Source organism: Scyliorhinus canicula, chromosome 4 (genome assembly GCF_902713615.1).
Source record: "Scyliorhinus canicula chromosome 4, sScyCan1.1, whole genome shotgun sequence".
In the NCBI taxonomy this organism is placed as follows: domain Eukaryota; kingdom Metazoa; phylum Chordata; class Chondrichthyes; order Carcharhiniformes; family Scyliorhinidae; genus Scyliorhinus; species Scyliorhinus canicula.
In genome coordinates this window covers 233,693,515-233,712,428 of record NC_052149.1, presented here as the reverse complement: position 1 = coordinate 233,712,428, position 18,914 = coordinate 233,693,515, and positions in this window count along the sequence as shown.

Here is an 18,914-nt window from a genome sequence, read left to right as displayed (position 1 = left end):
AGACAGTGACCCAAGCCGGAATCGAACCTGGGACCCTGGCGCTCTGAAGCGATTGTGCTATCCACAATGCTACCGTGCTGCCCCTATACAGGTGCGCCCTATACACCACCGATAGCCCCAGCCTCATGCACAAGGTTGAGGCATTCACTCTCCTCCGCAGCACTTCACAGCACAGTCCCTCCTCCCGTGCCACCCCCAGCTCTTCCTCTCAATTCACCCTACTCTCCTCCATGAACACCATATCCTCCTCCAGGATCCTCCCAAATATCGCCAAGGCGACTCCCTCTCTAACCCCCTCTCCCACTGACAGCACTGCCTCCAGCAATGAGGAGGCTGGCGCTATCGGATTGGTCGGGGGAACTTTTCTTGCAAAGACCTGCACCTGCATGCACCTAAACCCTTCCCCCTGCACCAACACCAGCTCCTCTAAGCTCCAAATCGCTCTCCCCAAGGAACAAATCCTTTATTTCCCTAATCCCCCCTCTCGTCCCATCCCCCAAAATCTCGCATCCATCCTCCACAGCTCAAACCCATGATTCCGCCTAATCGGCATTCCCCCCTGAACCAGCCTCCAGCTTAAAGTGCTGACTAAACTGGCTCTAAATCTTCAACATGGCCACCACCACCAGATTCACCGAGTACTTTCCTCAGGACCATCGGGAGCGGAGCCGTTGCCAACGCCAACAACCCTGACCCCCTTCAAGAGCCTGCCTTCATCTTTACCCACAGAGCCCCCCCCCCCCCCCCCCCCCCCCTCCCCCTCCCTCCACTCCACTCCTTGCTTCAGCCCCACTCCACGTTCTCCACGTTCGCCGCCCAATAATCAGAATGGCACACAACACTCAAAGCTGTGGCCTAACCAACATTTTATGCAGTTCCAGCATAACCTCCCTGCTCCGAAACTCTATGCCTCAGCTAATTAAAGCAAGTATCCAAATGCCTTCTTAACCACTGTACCCACCTGCCCTGCTACTTTAAGTGGCCGGTGTACATGCACACCAAAGCTCCGCTGATTCTCAGTGCTTTCCAGGGTCCTGCCGTTTATCATGTATTCCCTTTACCTTGTTTGTCCTTCCCAAATGCATCACCTCACACTTATCCGGATTGAATTCCATTTGCCACTGATCAGCCCATCTGACCAGCCCGTCTATATCCTCCTCTAATCTCAGGCTATCCTCCACACTATTTACCACTCCACCAATTATCCGCAAACTTACTGATCAACTCTCTTACATTAATGTCTAAATCATTTATATAAACCACAAATAGCAAGAGCCCCAACACTGATCCCTGTGGGACCCCACTGGACACAGGCTTCCAGCCAAAAAGACACCCCTCGATCATCAACTTCTGGTTCCTGCCATTCAGCCAATTCTGGATCCAATTTGCCAAATTTCCTTTGATCCTATGGGCTCTGACCTTCACTATCAGTCTCCCAAGTGGGACCTTATCAGAAGCTTTGCTGAAGTAGACTGGGTCAAATGCATTTCCCTCATCAACACACCTGGTCACCTCTTTGAATAAATCAATCAAGTTGGTCAGACATGACCTCTCCTTAAAAACTTAATCCTTGCCTCTCCAAATGCAGATTAATTCTGTCTCTCAGAATTGCTTCCAATAGTTTCCCCACCACTGAAGTTAGACTGACTGGCCTGTTGTTTATCCCTTCCCCCTTCTTGAATAATGGCACCACATTGACTATCGTCCAGTCCCCCAGTATCTCTCCTGTGGCCAGAGAGGAATTGAAAATTGGAGAGATAGGCTCCCCACGCTCCCACATCACTCAAAAAAGTGCAGCGCTTGAACATCTTCATTTTGTTTTCAGAGAACAGGTCCATGTGTACAAATGAACGTCACATCTAGCAAATGTAAATGAGCCACAATGTGAGCTCTTGAATTGGTTGACCTGATGAGTGCAACATAAAAAGCTTCAGCAACGTGTCTCTCTTTTTGACAATATTCAACAGTGTCTTATAATGCCCCAAGAGGTGCTTTGATTTGATTTATTGTCCCATGTACCGAAGTACAGCAAAAAATATTTTTCTGCGGCCGAGGGAACGTACACAGTACGTACGTAGTAGACAAAAAAAGAATAATCGACAGAGTACATTGAAAAATGGTACATCGACAAACAGTGTTTGGTTATAGTGCGGAACAAGGGGCCAAACAAAGCAAATACATGAGCAAGAGCAGCATAGGGCGTGGTGAATAGTGTTCTTACAGGGAATAGATCAGTCCGAGGGGGAGTCGTTGAAGAATCTAGTAGCTGTGGGGAAGAAGCTGTTCTTATGTCTGGATGTGCGAGTCTTCAAACTTCTGTATCTTCTGCCTGACGGAAAGGTCTGGAAGATGTTTGTTACATTCAAGGTGCAACATGAATATGAGCTGTTATTGTAAATCTATCACCATAGCCACTGTTCCCTTCTTCCTCATATGTTTGCCTATCCACCCTCGCACCCCCCCCCCCCCCCCCCCCCCCCCCCCCGCCATTTCAGCCGTCTATGTTATTCACTTCGGCTGCGCCCTGTGGTACTGAGTCAGAAAGATGTTTTTTCTGAATTCCCTATTGGAATTCAACTCTTTTGTCCATGTTCAAACCAAGGCTGTAATGAGGTCTGGAGCTCAATAGCCCTGGAGGAACTCAAACTTAACGGTGAGCAGCTTATTGCTGAGAACTGCAGCTTGATAGGGCTGTCGCTGACACCTTCAGCACTTTGCTGATAATTGAGTGTAGCATGCTGGGAGTGTAATTGACTGGATTAGATTTGTCCTACATTTTGTGGACAGGACATATATGAGCAATTTTCCACTTTGATTAACATTATCATAATTGTGATCATTATGATAATTTAGATCAGTATTAACATAAGCATGGAGGCGCAGGCCTACACATGATGAAATATTTTAGAGGCTGCAGGAATACACAGAATTGATTTAATTCCTAGTGATTGGGTGGCATGGTGGCACAGTGGTTAGCACGACTGCCTCACAGCGTCAGGGGCTCGGGTTCAACTCCGACCTCCGGTGACCGTACCGTGTGGAGTTTTCACATTCTCCCCGCGTCTGCGTGGGTTTATTCCGGGTGCTCCAGTTATCTCCCACAGTCCAAAGATGTGCAGGTCAGGTGGATTGACTGTGCTAAATTGCCCCTTAGTGTGCAAAGGTGAGGTGGGGTTCCGGGTTTGCGAGGGGTTGGGCCTGGATATGGTGCACTTTCACAGGGTCGGTGCAGATTGGGTGGGCCGAATGGCCTCCACACGCACTGTCGGATGCTATGATTCTAGAAGGATTATGATAGAGTAATTAAGGAGAAACTGCTTCCAGTGACATAAGGGTCAGAGGCCAGAGGACATAGATTTAAGATAATTGGCATTGGAAGTGGAGGTGGGATGAACATTTATTTAACTCAACAAATTGTCGCGATCTGGCTTCACCACCTGAAAGGGCACTGGGATCAGATTTAGTGGTAAGTTTCAAAAGGAAGTAGACACTTGAATGGGATGGAATGTGTTGCAATATGGCGAAAGAATAAAGGATTGGCTCTAACTGGATCGCTCTTTCAAAGAGTCAGCACATATACAGGGAGCTGAATAATCGCTTTCTGTGCCATATCATTCTACGAATTCACTTTTATAATGATGTATTTTGCCGCATAACTGGTTCCTACCTAAGAAATAACAGGGAGAATTGGCTGCTTGGCAAAAGCCTGGGAGTTAACTCAATAAAGCAGTAAATGTTCAGCTAAAAACAGAACGTGCTGAAAATACACAGCAGGTGGATCAACATCTAAAAGAAAAAGATTGGCTAATGATTTGACAATGACCCTTCATCAGAATTCCCCTGCAATGTATATTAACCTGCCTGCGCTTTTCAGATGCTAACTGATATACTTTACAATTCCGGCATTTTCTGTTGCTGTTCAGATCCTGAAGCATTCATTTTTAAATCCCGACAAAATAATTGGGCAATTCAGTGCCAGTGATTTTGTTTGTGCAGAAGACTCAAGATACAATAATTGATAACGGGCAAAATCAAGCTTTAATTTATTGTAAGGAAGAATAAATAGAACTGGCAATGGCTGAGGGAGGGGATGATATTCAGAATGAGAGAGGATTTCAATGAGGTAACATGTTCATTTCGAATCAGTCGCACACCATAGATTCTGGGAAGCATGATAAATTAGGTAAAATCTAGAAATTAGTTTTTAGTTAACGTCTGAGAAACACAGTGGAAGTTAGGTTGGAGCGGGATGAACAGTGTAATGAGAGAACCTCTGAGACAGATTAAGTGTTGGCATCGATGGTCCTTTATGAAAATGACAATCTATAATATTTGCAACGCTTGCTGCTTGACAAAGATCACGGTACTCAAAGAGTCACTGATAGGATTAGGACACAAGAAGAGAGGAATCAGTTCACAGTGAAGGCTGACATTCATTTAAATTTAGAGTGGATTCACTTGAACTCAATGAAAGGTCCAAGAGAAATGTTCAGAGGAGAATGCAGAATGTGAAGTTTGAAGAGATGGGGCAAAAGCAATAGCTGCTTATTCTATATGAGACAGAAATAGAAATTGGTACGGAAATGTAGAGAGAACAGAGTAGTGAGGTAGTAGGACCTGACAATGCAATCTATGAAAACCACAGCTCTTTCCAGTGCGGCTGTAAAGAATTTTAAAGATTGAAGGCCTTAGCAGAATGTAAGTCAGTGCCAAGGGAGACTAACTCAGAGAGGGGCAACACATCACCTTGCTTGCACTTCCAATCGTAGGTTCATGTTAAATGTGATGCTGCTGGCATCCTTTACTAGACTATAAGTAATATTAGACCATAAGACAGACCATAAGACATAGGAGCAGAATTAGGCCACTCGGCCCATCGAGTCTGCTCTGCCATTCAATCATGGCTGATATTTTTCTCATCCCCATTCTCCTGCCTTCTCCCATAGCCCCTTATTAATGAAGAACCTATCTAGCCTTCTGCGGCAAAGAGTTCCACAGATTCACCCACCCTCTGGCTGAAGAAATTCCTCCTCATGTCTGTTTTAAAGGATTGTCACTTTAGTCTGAGATTGTGTCCTCTGGTTCTAGTTTTTCCTACAAGTGGAAACATCCTCTCCACGTCCACTCCACTCAGGCCTCGCAGTATCCTGTAAGTTTCAATAAGATCCCCCCTCATCCTTCTAAACTCCAATGAGTACAGACCCAGAGTCCTCAACCGTTCCTCATACGACAAGCTCTTCGTTCCAGGGATCACTCTTGTGAACCTCCTCTGAACCCTTTCCAAGGCCAGCACGTCCTTCCTCAGATACGGGGCCCAAAACTGCTCACAATACTCCAAATGGGGTCTGACCAGAGCCTTATACAGCCTCAGAAGTGCATCCCCGCTCTTGTATTCTAGCCCTCTCAAAATGAATTTTGTATTTGCCTTCCTAACTGCCGACTGAACCTGCAAGTTAACCTTAAGAGAATCATGAACAAAGACTTCCAAGTCCCTTTGGGCTTCAGCCCAGCACAACCTACACATCTGGTTCCAAAGGAGCTAACAGCACGTGAGGCTAGTGCACGTCCAGCTAACCCCGGGCTCTGAAACATGGTCTGTCCGTCTTAAAGTAAAGCTGCATTGAATCATTGGGGGCTGCCACTGACACTCACTGTTGGAAATAGAGTCATGGAAATACAGCAGCACCAAGCAGAGAGAAGTCTACATGCTTCACCGTCATAGCACTGGAGAAATTAGTCGTGGTAATGAATAGGAGGAGAGACACCATGTTTCCACAGGGAGCTCAGAGGCCCTCAAGTACCTCTTTTGAGCAGGTGCCCAGGGAGCTCAACACCCATCGTCCAGCCCTGAGGACCAGGCAACAGTGCTGGAATAGGTTTAGTGACTCCACATGTGAATGCAGCTTCACGTGACACTTCATACCCAAGGCACCATCAACCTTTCACACAGTTGAATGCCACCAGACCTGCATACACAGATACATAGAGACATAGAAGATAGGAGCAGGAGGAGGCCTTTTGGCCCTTCGAGCCTGCTACGCTATTTATCACGATCATGGCTGATCATCCAACTCAGTAGCCTAATCCTGCTTTCTCCCCATAACCTTTGATCCAAGTCACCCCAAGTGCTATATCTACACGCCTCTTGAATATATTCAATGTTTTAGCATCAACTACTTCCTGTGGTAATGAATTCCACAGGCTCACCACTCTTTGTGTGAAGAAGTGTCTCCCCACCTCTGTCCGAAATGGTTTACCCTGAATCCTCAGACTGTGGCCCCTGGTTCCAGACACGCCCACCATCGGTAACATCTTCCCTGCATCGACCCTTTCTATTCCTGTTAGAATTTTATAAGTCTCTGTGAGATCCCCCCTCATTCTTCTGAATTCCAGCGACAACAATCCCAACCTAGTCAATCTCGCCTCATGTGACAGTCCCGCCATCAGTCTGGTAAACCGTCCCTGCACTCCCTCGAGAGCAAGAACATCCTTCCTCAGAGAAGGAGACCAAAACTACACACAATACTCCTAAGTGTGGCCTCACCAAGGCCCTGTACAATTGCAACAACACATCCCTGCTTCTATACTCGAAACCTCTTGCAATGATGGCCAACATACCATTAGCCTTCTTTACCGCCTGCTGCACCTGCATGCTTACCTTCAGCGACTGGTGCACAAGGACACCCAGGTCCCACTGCACACTCCCCTCTCCCAATTTACAGCCATTCAGGTAGTAATCGGCCTTCCTGTTTTTGCTTCCAAAATGAATAACCTCACACTTATCCAAATTATACTGCATCTGCCATTGATATGCCCACTCGCCCAACCTGCCCTGATCATGTTGTAGGATCCCTACATCCTCGTCACAGTTCACCGTTCCATCCAACTTGGTATAATCTGCAAATTTTGAGATGTTACATTTTGTTCCCTCATCCAAATCATTAATATATATTGTGAATAGCTGGGGTCCCAGCACCGATCCCTGTGACACCCCACTAGTTACTGCTTGCTAATTTGAAAATGACCCATTAATCCCTACTCTTTGTTTCCTCTCTGCCAACCAGTTTTCTATCTGCTTCAATACGCTTCCCCCAATCCCATGCGTTTTAATTTTGCACAATAATCCCTTGTGCGGGACTTTGTCAAACTCCTTCTGAAAGTCCAAATATACCACATCGACTGGCTCCCCCTTGTCAACTGTACTAGTTACATCTTCAAAGAATTCCAACAGATTTGTCAAGCATGATTTTCCCTTCATAAATCCATGCTGACTCTGACTGATCCTACCACTGCTTTCTAAATGTTCCGCTATAAAGTCCTTGATAATGGATTGAAGAATTTTCCCCACTACCAATGTTAGGCTGACTGGTCTCTACTTCCTTGTTTTCCCTTTACCTCTCTTTTTGAATATTGAAGTGACATTAGCTAACCTGCAATCTGCAGGGACTGTTCCAGAGTCTATAGAGTCCCAGAAGATAACCACCAATGCATCCACTATTTTCACAGCCACCTCCCTCAGCACTCTGGGATGCAGATTATCAGACCCTGGGGATTTGTCCGCCTTGAATCCCATCAATTTTCCCAGCATAATTTCTCTACTAATGCTGATCTCCCTCAGTTCTTCCCTCTCGCTAAACCTTTCATGCTCCAACATTTCTGGGATCTGATTTATGTCCTCTTTTGTGAAGACAGAACCAAAGTATGTATTCAATTGCTCAGCCATTTCTTTGGCCCTTATTACACATTCCCTGTTTATGTCTGTGGGAGGCCTATGCCACACCTCGTCTGATGAGGAGGATGTGGAGGAGGGCAAAGATGGGCAGGGCATGGGGCCTGGGCAGGCACAGGGGGCCCACACAACATGTGCACCAGAGCCGCCGCACATGGGACACTCTACTCACCTCCAGGTTTACCGACTAGGGGGCCTGGCCGGGGGCCACACCCATTCCCAAACCCCCCCCACCCCCGGCCGACCACTCCCTCCCATCAACACCCTCCCATGCCCCCACATGCCCTCTCCGGCCATGCAACCCACACTCTGGTTCCTACCTGCCTCACTCAGGGCTGGCAGCAACAACAAGTCTGGTCCAGGGGATGGAAGATGATGACAACCCGCTCTGTGAAGTGTTCAGTGCTCGGCACCATTTGACAACCTCTGACTCCTGCCCAAAGTAGCACTTTCCATGGTTCACCTGGATGATCCCCGCAGGCGAGCTGGCCATTCCATCACACCGCCCCAACAAACCCTTGGGGTGGGGGTGGTGGAGGTGACGACAGCGGATACGCGGGGTGGGGGCTGGCGGGAGAACTGGTGGGGGGTATGGGGTGGATAGGGATGGGGTGGTGCACCAGAGGGCAAGCATTAGCTGAACTGGGTCCCTGGCCCAAGTCCACCACCACCGTCCATCCATACACCCCCATGTTCCCCAGCGCCCCCTCTGCAGCTAGCCCAGGCCAGCCCATCCCTTACACCCTTCTGACAGAGCATGAAGGCAGGTGGAAAAATTGTGAACAGGTGTTTTTGTGCAATAGTGAACATATATAAACATGTTTGTGCCCTTGCCCCTCACGCTATACTCTGCCCTGGACTCTCCTGTGCAGCTCTCTCCAGCAGATTCTGTTGTGAGATCCTGTCCAGTAAGTAAACTGCCTATTTGATTCTCTGGCCGTCTCTTACTGTTTTAAAAAAAAAACATTCATCTGCACCATTCACTATTGCCAACAGCTGCAAAATTGAACCAACTCTGCTCCCTGCTTTGGCGCCAAAAGCACATATCTGGACAGTGCTTCACGTCAATTCCACATGTGTGACCCACTCTCTGCTGCCATTTCTGGCCGGAGGACTCCACACAGCCGAATGCATCGCCATTTAAAAGGTGGCAGCGGCCACAATTCTTGATGTAAAAGCCGGTAGCAACAGTTGGGCGCTTCTCCCACGATCGGGACCACCGCGGGATGGCGGGACCAATTGCTCCACGATCCGGATTTTGAAAACCACTGGATTAGAGCGTTAAATATGCGCCTCGACACCGTCCTCGCCACCCCCTGCCAGAATTCCCCCAGTGCCGGGCATGCCCAAAACATATGGGCATGGTTCGCTGGGCTCCCCGAACACCTGATGCACCTGTCCTCACCCCCAAAAAACTTGCTCATCCTCGTTCCGGACATATGAGCCCTGTGCAGTACCTTGAACTGGATGAGGCTGAGCCTCGCACATGAAGAGGAGGAGTTCACCCTCTCCAGGGTGTTCGCCCATGTCCCCTCCTCAATCTGCTCCCCCAGTTCCACTTCCCACTTAGCCTTCAGCTCCTCTACCGATGCCTCCTCCACCTCCTGCATCACCTGGTAGATGTCAGACACCTTCCCATCCCCGACCCACACCCCTGAAAACACCCTATCCCTTACCCCCCGCAGGGGCAGCGAAGGGAACCCCTCCACCTGCCGCCTAGCAAACGCCTTGACCTGAAGGTAGCTGAACATATTCCCCGGAGTGAGCTCAAACTTCTCCTCCAGTTCACCCAGGCTCGCAAACCTCCCGTCAATGAACAGGTCTCCCAACTTCCTAATGCCCGCCCTGTGCCACCCCAGGAACCCGCCATCAATGTTCCCTGGGACAAACCGGTGGTTCCCCTGCAGCGGGGCCTCCACCGAGCCCCCCACATCCCCCCTGTGTCGCCTCCACTGCCCCCAAATTTTGAGGGCAGCCACAACACCGGGCTCGTAGTGTACCTCGTTGGAGGGTGCGGCAACGGCGCCGTTACCAGTGCCTTCAGGCTCGTGCCTCCACAGGATGCCATCTCCATTCGTTTCCATGCTGCCCCCTCCCCATCCATTACCCACTTACGTACCATCGAGACGTTAGCCGCCCAATAGTACCCAGAGAGGTTGGGCAGCGCCAGCCCCCCTCTATCCCTGCTCCGCTCCATAAAGACCCTCCGTACCCTCGGAGTCCCTTGCGCCGAAACAAATCCCATGATACTGCTGTTCACCTTCCTAAAAAAGGCCCTCAGAATGAAAATTGGGAGGCACTGAAACAAAAACAAAAACCTCGGGAGCACCGTAATTTTAACGGACTGTACTCTACCCGCCAACGACAGCGGCAGCATGTCCCACCTTTTAAATTCCTCCTCCATCTGCTCCACCAACCTAGTAAAATTAAGCTTGTGCAGAGTCCCCCAGCTCCTTGCCACCTGAACCCCCAGGTACCTAAAACTCCTCTCTGCCCTCTTTAGCGGGAGCCGACCAATCCCCTCCTCCTGATCTCCCGGGTGTACAACAAACAGCTCACTCTTGCCCAGGTTCAATTTATAGCCCGAGAAACTTCCAAACTCAGCAAGAATCTCCATCACTTCCAGCATTCCCCCCACCGGGTCTGCTACATACAGCAGCAAGTCGTCTGCATACAGCGACACTCGGTGCTCCTCCCCACCCCGCACCAGACCCTTCCACCTCCCCGACTCCCTGAAAGCCATGGCAAGAGGATCAATTGCCAAGGCAAAAAGCAAGGGGGACAGGGGGCACCCCTGCCTCGTCCCACGGTGGAGCCTGAAGTACTCGGACCTCCTCCCATTTGTCGCTACACTCGCCATCGGGGCCTCGTACATCAACCTCACCCAGTTAATAAACCCCACCCCAAACCCGAACCTCCCCAACACCTCCCACAAGTACCCCCACTCAACCCTATCAAAGGCCTTCTCCGCATCCAATGCCACCACAATCTCCGCCTCTCCTTCTGCCGCCGGCATCATTATCACATTTAGCAGCCTTCGCATTGTAGTGTTCAGCTGCCTCCCCTTCAGAAAACCCGTCTGATCTTCACGTACCACCCCCGGCACCCAGTCCTCTATTCTAGTGGCCAAGATCTTCGCCAGCAACTTGGCGTCCACATTCAGCAGTGAAATTGGCCTGTATGATCCGCACTGCAAGGGGTCCTTATCACGCTTCAGGATCAGGGAAATCAGCGCCCGAGACATCGTCGGGGGCAAAGCACCCCCCTCCCATGCCTCGTTAAAGGTCCTAACCAACAGGGGGCCCAACAGGTCTGCGTATTTCTTATAAAATTCAACCGGGAAACCATCCGGTCCCGGCGCCTTCCCCGACTGCATGTGGCCAATCCCTCTGACCAGCTCCTCCAGCTCGATTGGCGCCCCCAGTCCCTCCACCTGCTCCTCCTGCACCCTTGGAAATCGCAGCCTGTCCAAAAAGCTCTCCATCCCCCCCCCCCTCCCACCAGCGGCTCCGACCGGTACAGTTCCCTGTAGAAGTCCCTAAAGACCACATTGACCTCTGCCCCCTGCCGCACCACATTCCCACCCCTATCCTTCACTCCACCAATCTCCCTAGCCACGTCCTGCTTGCGAAGCCGATGCGCCAGCATCCTGCTCGCCTTCTCTCCATACTCGTAGTCCGCTCCCTGCGCCTTCCTCCGCTGTGTTTCCGCCTTTCTGGTGGTCAATAAATCAAACTTAGCCTGCAGGCTACGCCGCTCCCCCAGCAATCCCTCCTCCGGGGCCTCCGCGTACCTCCTATCTACACTCAACAGCTCCCCCACCAGTCTCTCCCTCTCCCTCCTCTCCCCCCTCTCCCTAGGGGCTCGGATGGAGATCAGCTCCCCCCTAATCACTGCCTTCAGAGCCTCCCACACCATCCCCACCTGGACCTCCCCAGTATCATTGACCTCGAGGTACCTCTCGATACATCCCCGGAACCTCCTACACACCTCCTCATCAGTCAACAACCCCACGTCCAGACGCCAAAGCGGGCGCTGGTCCCGCACCTCCCCCATCTCCAGATCCACCCAATGTGGAGCATGGTCCGAAATCGCAATAGCCGAATACTCGGCCTCCTCCACCCTCGGGACCAGTCCCCTACTCAGAACAAAGAAATCAATACGGGAATAAACCCTGCGCACAAGGGAGAAAAAAGAGTACTCCCAAGCCCTCGGCCTCCCGAACCTCCAGGGATCCACTCCTCCCATCTGGTCCATAAACCCCCTCAACACCTTGGCCGCCGCCGGCCTCCTGCCTGTCCTTGAACTAGAACGATCCAGTAGGGGATCCAGCACCGTATTGAAGTCCCCCCCCCCCCCCCCATGATCAAGCCCCCCCACCTCCAGGCCAGGAATGTAGCCCAACATACGCCTCATGAAACCAGCATCATCCCAATTTGGGGCGTACACATTTACCAACACCACCCTCTCCCCCTGCAGCTTACCGCTCAGCATCACATATCTGCCGCCACTATCAGCCACCACCTCAGACGCCTCTTACGCCACCCTCTTCCCCACCAGGATCGCCACCCCCCGGTTCTTCGAGTCGAGCCCTGAATGGAAAACCTGCCCCACCCACCCCTTCCTCAGACAGACCTGGTCCGCCACCTTCAGGTGAGTCTCCTGAAGCATGGCCACGTCCGCCTTCAGCCCCTTCAGATGCGAAAACACCCGGGCCTGCTTAACCGGCCCATTCAACCCCCTCACGTTCCACGTGATCAGCCGGATCAGGGGGCACCCCGTCCCCCTCCCCTGTCGACTAGCCATAGCCCATCGACTGCTCGCCCCTGGCCAGCACCCATTCAGCCCGTTTCCCACGGCGATAGAACCTCACCCCGACCCCCCCAAACCACACCAGCTCCTCCCTGGCCAATCCAGCAGCAACCCGGTATCCCCCCCCCCCCCCCCCCCCCCCCCCCCCCCCAGGCTAGGACCCCTCCTAGCTGCGACACTCCCTCCGTAGTACTCCCGTGAGCCAGCTGACTTCTGCTGACCCCGGCAGCTCCCGCCCTAACTCCGACCCCTCCCGATATGAGGTCACCCCTCCTCCCCTGCATCAGCTCCTTGGCACCGCTTCAGCGCGGGAAAACGGATCTGATACCCACGCCCCTCGCCACCAGCTCCACCCCCCCTCATCCCGCAGCGCGGGAAACCAGAGGAAAAGCCCACACTTTCCCACTGCCCCACCCCACCTCCCCAACGCAGCTCCCAAATAGCAGTCCCAACCCATCCACCAACCCCGTACAAACAAAAACACAGATCAACCACAAACCCCAATACCCCCCTTAAAACACAAAACCATAACCAACATCATCCAAAAGCGAGAGAAAAAACAGAAACAAACAGAATAACCAGCAACAGCATAAACAGTGATACAGAAATAAAAAAACTCCCACAGCCCCCAATCTCTAGTTCGAGTCCAACTTTTCAGCCTGCACAAAGGCCCACGCCTCCTCCGGGGACTCAAAATAGTAATGCCGGTCCTTGTAGGTGACCCACAGGCACGCAGGCGGCAACATGCCGAACTTCACCTGCTTTCCATGGAGCACCGCCTTCGTCCGGTTGAACCCGGACCTCCGCTTAGCCACCTCTGCACTCCAGTCCTGGTAGATACACACTACCGAATTCTCCCGCTTGCTGCTCCTCACCTTCTTGGCCCATTGCAGAACACACTCCCGGTCACTGAACCGATGGAACCGCACCAGCACCGCCCGCGGGGGTTCATTCGCCTTAGGCCGCCGGGCCAGTACTCTGTGGGCCCCCTCCAGCTCCAGGGGCAGATGGAAGGATCCTGCCCCCACCAGCGAGTTCAGCAGCACGGCCACATAGGCCGGCAGGTCCGACCCCTCCAGCCCCTCCTCGAGGCCCAGGATCCGCAAGTTCTTCCTCCGTGATTGAAACTCCATCTCCTCGAAACGATCTTGCCACTTTTTGTGGAGGGCCTCGTGCATCTCCACCTTCCCCACGAGGGCCGAAACCTCATCCTCGCGCTCAGAGGCCTGCCGCTGCAACTCAAGTATCGCTGCACCCTGGATTGTCTGGGTCTCCAGCAGCTTACTAGTCGTTACCTTCAGGGATTCCAACAACTCCCCTTTCAGCTCTGTAAACTAGCGCAGAAGGGCCGCCTGCTGCTCCTCCGCCCACTGCCTCCACTCCTCAGGGGCTCCACCAGCTGCCATTTTGTTCACCTTCCCCCGCTTTTCCAGGGGAGCTGCTGCCGTTTTTCTCCTCGCCCCACTCCGAGTCCACACCATAAATCCCGGGGGGTTTTGCTCCAGACCCCTTTATCCACCGGGAATCATCGAATCAGAACCGTTTGGGGCCCTTAAAGGAGCCCACAAGTCCTATTAAAGCGGGAGCTGCCGAACGTGCGGCTTAGCTCCGCATAGCCGCAACCGGAAGTGGTGTCCAACTATTTTGATCAACATAAATAACCAAGTAAATTAAATCAAATAAACTGAGGGACAAATTAAAGGGACGGACAGTCCCTTAAAGGAAAATTGCCTGAAAAAAAAGGGGATCGCAAATAAGACTTGAAACATCAAACCAAATTATGATTAAAGGGGTCACTAAAGCAAAAATTGGGCGTCAATCAGTGGCACTCTTACGCATTGCACTGTTGATTAAATTGGCACAACTGACTCCTCAAGGAAGGGTCAGGGACATGATTAGGCAACTGGCTTCCCCCTGTGGCAGGTGAGGCAATGTGTGTGAAGACTGAAATTAGTTTATCAACTTTATCCTTACAGGGCACCCTCATTCCCCCAGCTCTGAAATGCTGTGGATTAAATTAGACTTCCGATTTGAACAGCCAGCCACCCAGACTCTAATCCCTGACAGCCTGGCCTTCACGTCTCTCATGCCCTCTGGCTTCATAGTGCTGCCTGAATGTGCGGGTTCATTCTGACTGCAGTCATCCTCCCCGCTGTGTGAGGGCCTTCAGGCCTCCTGAAGCTGGAAAACACCGCTTGTCATAATCTTCTGCCTCTGCCCGTGAAGCCTGGCCTCTCATGGGACCCCACCCATGAACCTCAGTCACCCCCAGTACTGACCCTGTGGATTCACCCGCTCCCACCCACTGTCCAGCTGCCACTCTGGCGGGGCAGTTCCTCCGCGGTGAGTGGAGATAAAAGACAGCAGTTAGCGGTCTATTTTCATTGTTTAACGGGTAATTCTGAGCTGTTTTCTTACCCCAGCAACTGTTGGGGTCTGGTCCGGCAATACCAGCGTCCGATGAACATTCAGTGAGGGGGAAAGTCCCAGTGGGAGGGATCGCTAATGATGCTAAATGAAGTTCCCAGCCTTCCATGGTGGGATTTTCGATTCTTGATTCTGACTGTATTTTCCACCCACCCCATGGTTCTAGCTGATGGCTGACACAGGTTCAAAGTTACGCCCAATAACTCGAATCGATGCTGTCAATTCCCCCAGCCCCATTTAACCTTACATTAAATGTAGTTGCATATTAATGTCGATCCCTGTCCTATTTGAGACAGAACCCCATGTAACTACTACCTGCTACTATCAACCGTATTTACCACACTTCAGGTCTTAATGCACGTGCAACCATCTTAAACTGACTCGTAAATCCCTCTCTTCAACATCCTATTTCTGAAGTATTTATTATTCTGAATGATATTTGTCTCTCCCAGTCTGTGGTACACCTTGTAACTCCTCAGTAACACTTCACCCTGTGGATCCCCTGCCAAATTAGGGTAAACTCTTTCTCCACGGTGTTCATTCACCTGATTGAGAGGACACAGGCCATTGTCTGTTGAAATGCAGTGCGCCCATAAGGTGCAGGTCCCTCCTGTCCCAGAACCCATCCCACTGCCCTGAGAATCCTTCCTTCCTGCACCATTTTCTGCAGCCACACTATAATCTAACATACCTTATTGTTCCTATTCTCAATTGCACATGGCAACGGGAGCAATCCGGTTTTCTTTAACCATTGATGGGACCTGGTCATCACTGTCAATGCCAATATTTATTACTTACCCCTAAGTGCCCCTGCGAAGGTGGAATTTGGGCCACCTTCTTGAATACACCTGAGTTGTTTTCTTGGCTACTTTGAGAGGTCAATCATATATCAAATCACCTTGAGTCGGATCAAGGCAAGAGCAGCCAAGGAGAGCAGATTTCTTTCCCTGAAGAACAAGTTGAATTTAGAAACTTCTGCTCCTTACCCAGCATCTTCCAAATGCACAGCTAATAATAATCTTTATTGGCATCAAAAGCAGGCTTACATTAACACCGCAATGAAGTTACCATGAAAAACCCCTAGTCGCCACACTCTGGCACCTGTTCAGGTACACTGAGGGATAATTCAGAATGGCCAATTCACCTAACAAGCACGTCTTTCGGGACTTGTGGGAGGAAACCGGAGCGCCCGGAGGGAACCCACGCAGACACGGGGAGAACGTGCAGACTCCGCAGACAGTGACCCAAGCCGGGTATCAACCCGGGTCCCTGGCACTGTGAAGCAACAGCGCTAACCACTGTGCTACCATGCCGACGATCTAATACCATCGATAAGGACAAGGTCAGTAGCCATTTGGGAACGCCACCACCTGGACATTCCCCTGCAAGTCACTCACCATCCTGACTTGGGATAATATCGCCATTCCCTCACAGGTCAAAGTCCTGGAACGTCCTCTCCTTATTGAGAATGTGGGTGTACCTACAAGACATGGACTGCAACAGTTCAAGAAGGCAGCTCACCACCACCTTCTCCAGGGCAATTAGGTATGGTTAACAAATGCTTGTCCAGCCAGCGACACCCACAATCCCGAATGGATGAATAAAATAAGAAAAATAAGATGGAATTTTACAAAATCTGATCGTCTCACCATCATCATTACAGATACCAGAGTTTATCGCAGTATCGCAGTTTATCACATCACAGTAACCAAAGGCTGGTTTAGCACACTGGGCTAAATCGCTGGCTTTTAAAGCAGACCAAGACAAGCCAGCAGCACGGTTCGATTCCCGTACCAGCCTCCCCGGACAGGCGCTGGAATGTGGCGACTAGGGGCTTTTCACAGTAACTTCATTTGACAATAAGCGATTTTCATTTTTCATTATTATTTCAGATTTAATTTAATTAAACATTAGGGGCTGTGGAGGGATCTGAAGTATTGACACCAGATCATTAACACAGGCCTCATTGGATTACCACCCAAGTAATATTAATATGAAGTCAAGGATTAGGCAAGCAATATTAATTTTAAATATTGCTGCCTTTGAAGTTGCGTTCTTGATTGTATGAGCAACACCTTTAATAAATTTCTCATTGTGTTTTCCACACCTCCAAAAATGTTCTCTTTGCAGCAACAAAGAAATAAAACAACCTGTGATGTTTATTCCACCAGTCTGAGTTGGATTTAAATTCTAGTGCAGAAATTGAATGCCAGTATATCACCAACTCCTACGAACGTTTTTAACTGTATTGGAAAGAGCTTTTTCCAGCAGTAATAGCTCTATGCCTCAAATGGCTTCCTCTTTAGTTATTCAATTACCTACCTGCCACAATAATGTGTTCCTTTCCTAATGGTGTACAAGTCATTTCCAGCCATTACCTTTAATCCACATGTGCATGTTATCGAAAGATTTCAAATTATGCCACTTTTCTTCGGGTCATCCAGTTACTCTTCCTAACACGTTGCTGGGTGCAATTTGTTGTTTTTTTTTTAGAACTCGGATTTGATACAAAATTTCTCCAAAAAGAATGTCCTAACACAACCATTTCTAGATCTGAGACGTTGGGTTTACATTTTTGCCCTTTCTGTCAATTGGCAAATGAAAGCATGAATATCTTGTCAGTACCAATGCCCTAAGGGTTTTCATGCCTCTATTTTATGCCTGCTCTAATTCCTAATCTCTTATCAAATGTGCTCAATAATTACACTCGCCTGAGTTCCACAACAATGTGAGGAGCTGGAATCAAATAAAAATAATTATCATAGCACTATGTTATAATTGGTTAACAGCAATTAACTTGGTGATGTGATGGAGTGCAAATTTTAAATACACTAAAAATGTAAATAGAATTGTCCTTTATCAGAGGACTCATGCCCACTGCAACCAGTGGTTGAGATGAAGAGTATAGATGCATTTAATGGGAAGCGGATGAGCACATCAGTGCATAAGGATTCGAAGAATATGTTGATCGGATGATATGAAGAAGGGCGAGAGCATAAACACAGGCATGGATTTGTTGGGCCTGTGGCCTGTGCTGCAAAGGTATCTTCTATATATAGAAGTCTGGAATGAGAGGCATTGAAACCAGTAAATGCGTAGGGGGCTTGACAGGTTTAATACCGAGCAAATGATTTCCCTGATTGGGAAACCTGAAACACAGGGTCACAGTCTCAAAATAAAAATAATATAATAATCTTTATTGTCACAAGTAGGATTACATTAACACTGCAATGAAGTTACTGTGAAAATCCCCTAGTCGCCACATTCAGGCGCCTGTTCGGGTACACTGAGGGAGAGTTCAGAATGTCCAAATTACCTAACAAGCACGTCTTTTGGGACGAACATAGAACATACAGTGCAGAAGGAGGCCATTCGGCCCATCGAGTCTGCACCGACCCACTTAAGCCCTCACTTCCACCCTATCCCCATAACCCCTCCTAAACGTTTTGGATACTAAGGGCAATTTAGCATGGCCAAACCACCTAACCTGCACGTCTTTGGACTGTGGGAGGAAACCGGATCACCTGGAGGAAACCCACGCAGACACGGGGAGAACGTGCAAACTCCGCACAGACAGTGACCCAACGGGGAATCGAACCTGGGACCCTGGTGCTGTGAAGCCACAATGCTATCCACTGTGCTACCATGCTGCCCCTGAAAATTGAAGGCCAATTAGTGACTCTCCCTGACATTTTTAGACCATTTAAATGGCAACAGAAGCCAGTGACCTGGGATAGGAGCATTGCTACTACATGGGGAGAACGTGCAGACTCCACACAGATAGTGACGCAAGCCCAGAATCGAACCTGGGACCCTGACCTTAAACCTGAATCCAGGACCGGCAGTTGCCACCGCACCCAATGGCGCTGTCAGTACCGGAGAGCTGCCTCCGATCAGCCAGCAGCTTTTGGTGGTGGGACCTCCTGAGGGACAGAAATCCTGCCTC